This window comes from Poecilia reticulata, linkage group LG9 (assembly GCF_000633615.1).
Source record: "Poecilia reticulata strain Guanapo linkage group LG9, Guppy_female_1.0+MT, whole genome shotgun sequence".
In the NCBI taxonomy this organism is placed as follows: Eukaryota; Metazoa; Chordata; class Actinopteri; order Cyprinodontiformes; family Poeciliidae; genus Poecilia; species Poecilia reticulata.
The window spans coordinates 33,299,261-33,306,126 of NC_024339.1; the positions used below are offsets into that span (position 1 = coordinate 33,299,261).

A 6,866-nucleotide genomic window follows, 5' to 3' on the forward strand; every position below is an offset into this window, starting at 1 on the left:
GGGACTGGGCCGACAAGTCCAACTGGACCGACAGGTCGGACTGGGACTGGGCCGACAGGTCGGACTCGGACTGGGCCGACAGGTCGGACTGGGACCGGGCCGACAGGTCGGACTCGGACTGGGCCGACAGGTCGGACGGGTCGCAGCAGGACTGAACCGAAGCGGCTCTTTCTTTGGTTCACCTTGACCTGGTCAGGTGACCTCTGCTGTAGCCAAACCAGCCAATCGGATAAACCACATAGCAGCTAAACACACAGTTCATGTTCATAAAGCTGTTACTGGAGCAGAAATAACGCCGAGTTCACTCACTGCCACCCGGAGCAGTTACATTCAGATTCCACTGGGGCCGTTACCTGGGCTCCCAGTGTTCCCAGTTACATGATGGTAAACCTTAGCAGAAACACTGGCCCAGCTCTGGTGCAGTTTTATGATGCAATCAATCAATCAATACTTTATTTTGGTAAATTGCCCACGTTAAACACAAACAAAACAACATTAACAAACCCATCATTTGCCAAAGGGATGGGCTGAACCCAGCTCATTCCTACCTGTTTTATACAACAACCTGCCAAGATTTCTACACAAACATATATACATTTACCATATGCAATAAAATGATCATATTCCTTCATAAGTTTTACAGAGCAAATCATCAGTACCCATAAAATGCTAATATGCCATTCCCATCAGCTGCCGAGCTGTTAGCCTGTAAGCTAACAATTCATTAACTGACTGCTAATATAGCAACTTATAGCCTTGATATTTATATAGATAAATATGGACAGAAAATACTTTAACTTTCCAATCATTCTCTAAAATTATTAAAATATCCAATTTGGGTGTTAGCAGCTGATGCTAACTACATTAGCATGCTACGTTATCGTTCTCCAGACTGAGCAGCAGTATTTTTAATCAAACTGTTTAAAACGTTTCATACAATGTTTGCGTTATTACCAATAAATATTAAAAACATGCTAAATCAGTAATATTTACAACCCTGTCAGAAAACCACCGTATTTGTCTAGTAAGTGTTAGCATGCTAACATTAGCATCTTCTGTTACAGCAGTGGTGAATTAGACTTGATGACAAAAGTTTCAAACACTGTTTCAGTGCTTTTGTGATATTTATTAGCGACAATTCTGTATTGTCTATTAATTAAATCATATTTAATATTTAAAATATCAGAAAACCACAATTATGTTAGCATAGCATTAGCATCTTCTGTTCCGGTGGCAGTGAATTAGACTTGATGAAAAAGTTTCAGGGCTTCCATTAGTGTATGTTTTTAACGATAATGAATAATCTATTAATCCAACCAATAATCTTTAATTATTGTGGATTTCTTTATCTGAAAGCCACAATTATCTGAGGACTTATTGTTAGCATGCTAACATTAGCGCTTCAGTGCATCAAGACTTAATGGCATGTGCGCTTTTTGTAAATTTTTGCCATGTTTTGAATTTGTCTGGAAACACCAGAAAAATGTGGCAGAGGGTGTGAATTTTAACTGTTAGCATGCTAACATTAGCATTGCTGCAGCTGCATACTGGACTTTACTGGAGTAATTGTCTACATCACCCAGTAAAGGAGATGTTTAATAAGAAGGAGCATGACATCTTGCCATTAAAAAGAAGGTAGCCTCGCTCTGATTGGCTGGTTTGTGTTGCAGGGGGCGGAGCCTTCACCTGGTTTCTGTAATCTTTTCTAGTTAAAGAGCCTGCGTTGTCGTGTTGAACTGCAGCTCCGCTCAGCACTGTCATAGGAATGTAGCGCACCCTACAGGCGCCGTGTGGAGGTGCGTTTAGTTTCAGCACCCCGCCCCGCCCGGCTTTCTCCCAGTATGCAACACGAGGAGCTCAGGGCGGCTCAGACTTTTGGTTTTCCATGTGTGGTTCGCAGCGTCTGCACGATTTATGCAGCAGCGAAGAAAACGTGTCTGCAGCGCTGCACTGACTGGACCTGGACCTGGACCCGGATCTGGGTCTGGAGCCATGTCTGGATCTGGATCTGGATCTGGATCTGGATCTGGATCTGGACCTGGATCTGGATCTGGACCTGGGTCTAGATCCATGTCTGGACCTGGATCGGGACCTGGTCCTGGACCTGGTTCTGGACCTGGATCTTTATCTGGATCTGGTCCTGGACCTGGTTCTGGACCTGGTTCTGGACCTGGTTCTGGACTTGGCGGACTCTCCCTGCTCTTCTTTGCACAGAACCCTGAGGACTCTGCGTTAGGGCTAACTAACTTTGTGCCAACTGACTCTTGGATGCCAAACCGAGACGTGAGGCGGGAAGAAGCGCCGGTCGGCGCCGGCCGGGCAGAAGTGTCCAGTCAGCGCCATCCGGTCAGTGCCGGCCATCCGGTCAGCGCCGGCCATCCGGTCAGCGCCGGCTGGTCAGCGAGGAGGAAACGACTCAGATCTCATGCTGAGGCTCAAACCAGCTGGACGCTCAGACATCATGTTCAAACACGTCGACTCCTCCTGACCCTCCACTAGGACAGGATTTAAAAGCTGGAAACTGATTGGTTTTTTAAAATCATTATTTCTCCTCTGTCATTTCAGTACGGCAGCCAAGAAGGGACAAATCTACCCTGGGCTCTTAATCAGATTTGTACAGATAATTTTGACCTCCAGTTTATTTTGTACCTCTGGTTTGATGCTGATTCTGCGACTCGGTGCTTTAGACGCTGCACATTTCACCAGACGTCTGCGTTTCACAGAATGCTGCGTAGCTTCTGCTGAGCGGTTCGTCCCGGCCGTAGCTCTGGCTCAGGTGATCCATGTCAAGAATTAAATATGAAAAATATAAAATATCACCCAGAGATATCATCAAAACATCAGCTGCTAATACGCGTTTCTTGTTTGGTAATTTCCAGTGGTGGACACATTTCTGCTAATGTGCTAACATTAGCAACAGCAGAGCTAATACGTCATTCTTTTTAGCTTTTGCTAGCTTTGAAAGCATTTAGCATACTTAGCTTCCCCTAAATTAATTTGTCCATATAAATTATAAAGCACTGATTTAATTCACTGTTTTGCAAATTGAATTCAATTGAATAAAATTTGACGCCTGTGATTTGGACGTTTATAGTCATGCTTTTATTTTGACGGGGGTGAAGATGCAGCAATTCTGTTTCCTCACATTCTATTTTTAATCAAGAAACTTTGAGCAGCTGGCAACAAACAAGCAGCAACGTTGGTGTAGCGCTTTAGCGTTAGCTTATGCTAAATACCATGTTGTTTAGCGTTAGCAGAGCTACTGTGTTGGGGCTTTGGGGTTAGCGCAGCTAGCTTTGCAGTTAGCCGTGCCCACCACTAAACCTGCAGGCTGTCAGCAGGGGGCGCTGGTGCACACAGTTGTCACTGTACAATACAATAAAGGACCATAAACACGAAGGTCAAGAATATTTCCATTAATAATAAAACTGAGAATCTGAGATTCAACTGAAATTCACTGAAACTGACGAGTTTTCACCAGAGCTTCTGGTTGCATTTAAACTTTATACTGTTAAAAGTACGTTCAGCAGAGCAGAAACAGTCATACTGCAAATATATTCACAGTAAATAATAAATGAAAGAAGTTGTTTGTAGGTGATCTGCCAGAGGTTAAAGCCATATTTTAAAATCTGATGGTTCGAGTCCAAACATGAATTTGTCTAAAGCTGATGGGTTTGTTCACCGTGTCGGTCCTTCAGGTCAGAGGAAATATTCACTCTTTACGTTTATAAATCGATAATATATATGGATATAATTCACGGGTGTTGAGGAATATGAAGTAGGGCTGATGGATGTGAGCTCGTTTCATTGGTGAACCTGAGAATCTTATTTTACTAAATGGTTTTATAGGATTTTTGTTTGTTGATTCTGTTTCTGGTAAACATTTCCTGTTTTTATGTCGGGTTTAAATAAAACTCTTCCTGCCCCGACTGGAGGTCAGAAGTTCACACGTTCATTCGTCCGGACAGGAAGTCTGACTGTTTTTAAACGGGGATGCTGGTGGACCCACTGCGGTTGCTACGGCAACAGTGATGTATTTCAGCTCCGTAATTTAATAAACTTGATTAAATCTGAGTGTGTTGGTTTGAATCATGTCGGATGCAACTTTGAGCAGGAAACATTGAAGAACGTGTAGAAATGTTTCTGGACCGCTCAGTTCGTTAAGACAGGAAGCGCAGGTTCTTATTCTCTGATCTACACAGACTCGAATATTTACATAAACCTTATTTAATGAGGTCAGAGGTCTGGGAAGGCATGATGCTGCCACCACCATGCTTTTCTCCTCCAGACAGTCTGTGACCAAACGGCTCAGTTGTTACCTTACGCACCCAGACAAAAACAGGAAACTTGAAATTCCCACTTCTGCGTTCCCGTTATACGCATATTATTTTTTAATTTGTACATTTTATGCAGTTCAATATACTTGGGGTTTAGTTACTCTATAAAAAAGAATGTCTTTATTTCAAATACAGTATTTGTGGAAAAGATGTTTTTGTACCAAAGAGCAGCATAAAAATAGCTTGTAGAAATTATAAAGTTTAAGTTTTCCCGAGTCCCGCTCCTCCTGTTGTACGTCGTGACGTCAGCGACGTCCTCGCTGTCATCACGTCACCGGGAGAGAAGGGCGTCCGGGGTAACTGGCCGAGAGCGGAGCCGCTGGACCCTTCTGGAGGTTGGTACCCGGCTCAGAGCGCCCTGTGCTGGGCTGCGCAGGGTGTAGCGACGGCCCGCTGCTGTCTGTGAGACGGAGGAGGATTTCAGGCTGAGTTTAAACATTTTCTGAACCCTGTTTGGCGTTAGCATGCTGCGCCGCTAGCCTCGTGTGAGCTAACAGCGGTCCGAGCTGAACTGAGGTCACCTGTGAAGAGCAACCCCACCTGAGGGGGCTCCGTCACGCCTCTGGGGTTCGGTTCGGTCCGTTTTCATTTGCTGAGTGACTCTGGTCAGCGCCAGGTTATCTGCGGAGCTAACCGGCTAATTACATAACCTGATGCGTTAGCCGTGAAGGTAATCAGCCTCTCTGCGGAGGAATATCGCACTATTTGGCCTGTTGGAGCCGTTTTTAAGCTTTGAATCGCTCCCAGCAGCCGAGTTTCCAGAGTTTTAATAAGCTGTCGGTAATTTTGAGGAACTTATGACTCGGGAAAGGACAAAGTTACCGACAGCTTCAGTAGCCAATAGCCGGGCGGGCTTTCTGAGGAGCAGCCAATCAGAGGGCCGGATGGAGCGCTGGTGGGCGTGTCCAGACAACAAGGTCAAAACAGAACCTCCAGCTGGGTCTGGGCTTCTGACGGCTATGACCGAACCAGAACCAACCGGGTCCAGTTTCAGCTGAGGGACACGAACTGTGGAGAAGTTCTTCAGAACTTCCCAGAACTCCAGCTGGTTGCCATGGTGACCGGACCAGAACCAGCTGGGTGTCTGAGCAGCACCAGGTCCAGAAAGGAGTTTCACTCTGATGAACGTTCTTTAATGAACGTTTTAAATGACTAGATGCTGACGAGGCATAACATTATGACCACACAGTGGGCTAATGATATGCGTTTGGTCTCAGAGCGGTTACAGAACCTCGGTGTTTGGATCAGAACCTCTCCCAGTCTGGTCTGACCCGTAATGTGCTTCTGTTACATTCCACTCAGTGCATCAGGACCGGAATAACGAGATGCCGGGTTTCATTTCCGGACCGGTTACCATGACAACCTGAAGACGTGACTCACCTGTTCAGAGACGAACACCTGGTGACCTCTGAAGTTCTGCCGGGTCCAAACGGTTGGCCGCTGGTGCTTTGGGCCGGTTCTGTTTGGAGGAGTGAACACTAAGCAAACTCTGGTTCGGTTCTGATGCAGATGTGAACGGGAAGCGGACCGGACCGGACCGCGCCCAAAACAGGGAGTGGACCATAGAACAGGGCATTCTGGGTAAATGCAACCAAAACACGCGTTAGCTTAGCGCTAGCAGTTAAAATGTCCCGATTAAATCATGGAGGTGTTGTAGCTTCAGTCTCCAGTCGGTCCGGGTTCACGAGACCAGAACCAGCAGGAACCAGACGAGCTGGTGGCTACATCCTGGTTCTGACCCGGTTAGGGGAGTAACCGTACATCCAGGGGTCCAGACCATCGTTTAAGAAACCTTTTACTTTGATAGTTTCAGTTCCTGTTGGATAAAACTGACATCAGATCACAACAGTGTGAAGGAAAATGGATCAGAACAGAATTCAATCCGTTTATTGGTTTATCAAATTCAGCAGCGAGGCGGCGCCAGGTGTTTCACCTGAAAGACAAAACTGCAGGAATCGATCATCATCTGAACAGATCAATACGTCGTGATAAGTGTTTAATCGTTTTAACCAGTACCAGGACTGGGGGGTTATCTTAAACCAGTTAAACCAGCAGCTGACTGTGGAGCAGCTGATGAAACGATTCATTGATTCATTGATTCATTGATTAATCGGTAAATTAGCAGTAATGAAGCAAAACATGTGCAACAATATAAACATTTAATCTAAAAACTGTGAATCTGTTTTACCAGAACCAGAAAAACCTCCCAATAATCACCTTTAACATCTAATTATTGATCAGGTAATCAATAACAATAAGATTTTCTCATGTTCAAACATTCACTAAAGGAACGATGTTGATTTTCTTATTTAAAAAGGATCAATATGTACCAATCAATGGATTGATCACATTAATTATGTTTATATGAATGGTTAGCTGCAGCCCTGATGATCTGGACCAGCAGAACCCGAACAGAACTTCCTGCTGGGGAAGCTATTCAGTTTCTGTTCAAGCGTCTGATTGGTTCCTCAGACCAGAACAAACGTCTGATTGGTTCCTCAGATCAGAACAAGCGTCTGATTGGTTCCT

General features: G+C 45.0%; 2 protein-coding genes across 8 annotated transcripts in view; both read left to right on the forward strand.

Annotated features, from left to right (window-relative positions):
• adam9a (ADAM metallopeptidase domain 9a) overlaps window positions 1-4,074 on the forward strand; it is a 23,286-nt gene extending 19,212 nt beyond the window's left edge. The window contains exon 22 of the mRNA XM_017306550.1: window positions 35-4,074. The gene's annotated coding sequence lies outside the window, so the exon portion shown is untranslated. The remainder of the gene's footprint in view (window positions 1-34) is intronic.
• Window positions 4,075-4,565: 491 nt separating this feature from the next.
• ogdha (oxoglutarate dehydrogenase a) overlaps window positions 4,566-6,866 on the forward strand; it is a 26,150-nt gene continuing 23,849 nt past the window's right edge. For 5 of the 7 annotated variants that reach the window (XM_008419418.1, XM_008419412.1, XM_008419415.1 and 2 more), the window contains exon 1: window positions 4,566-4,672. The gene's annotated coding sequence lies outside the window, so the exon portion shown is untranslated. Of the gene's footprint in view, window positions 4,673-4,908; window positions 5,008-5,630; window positions 5,919-6,866 lie in introns of those variants that run through there. The other 2 variants (XM_008419414.2, XM_008419413.2) reach the window with 2 other exon arrangements.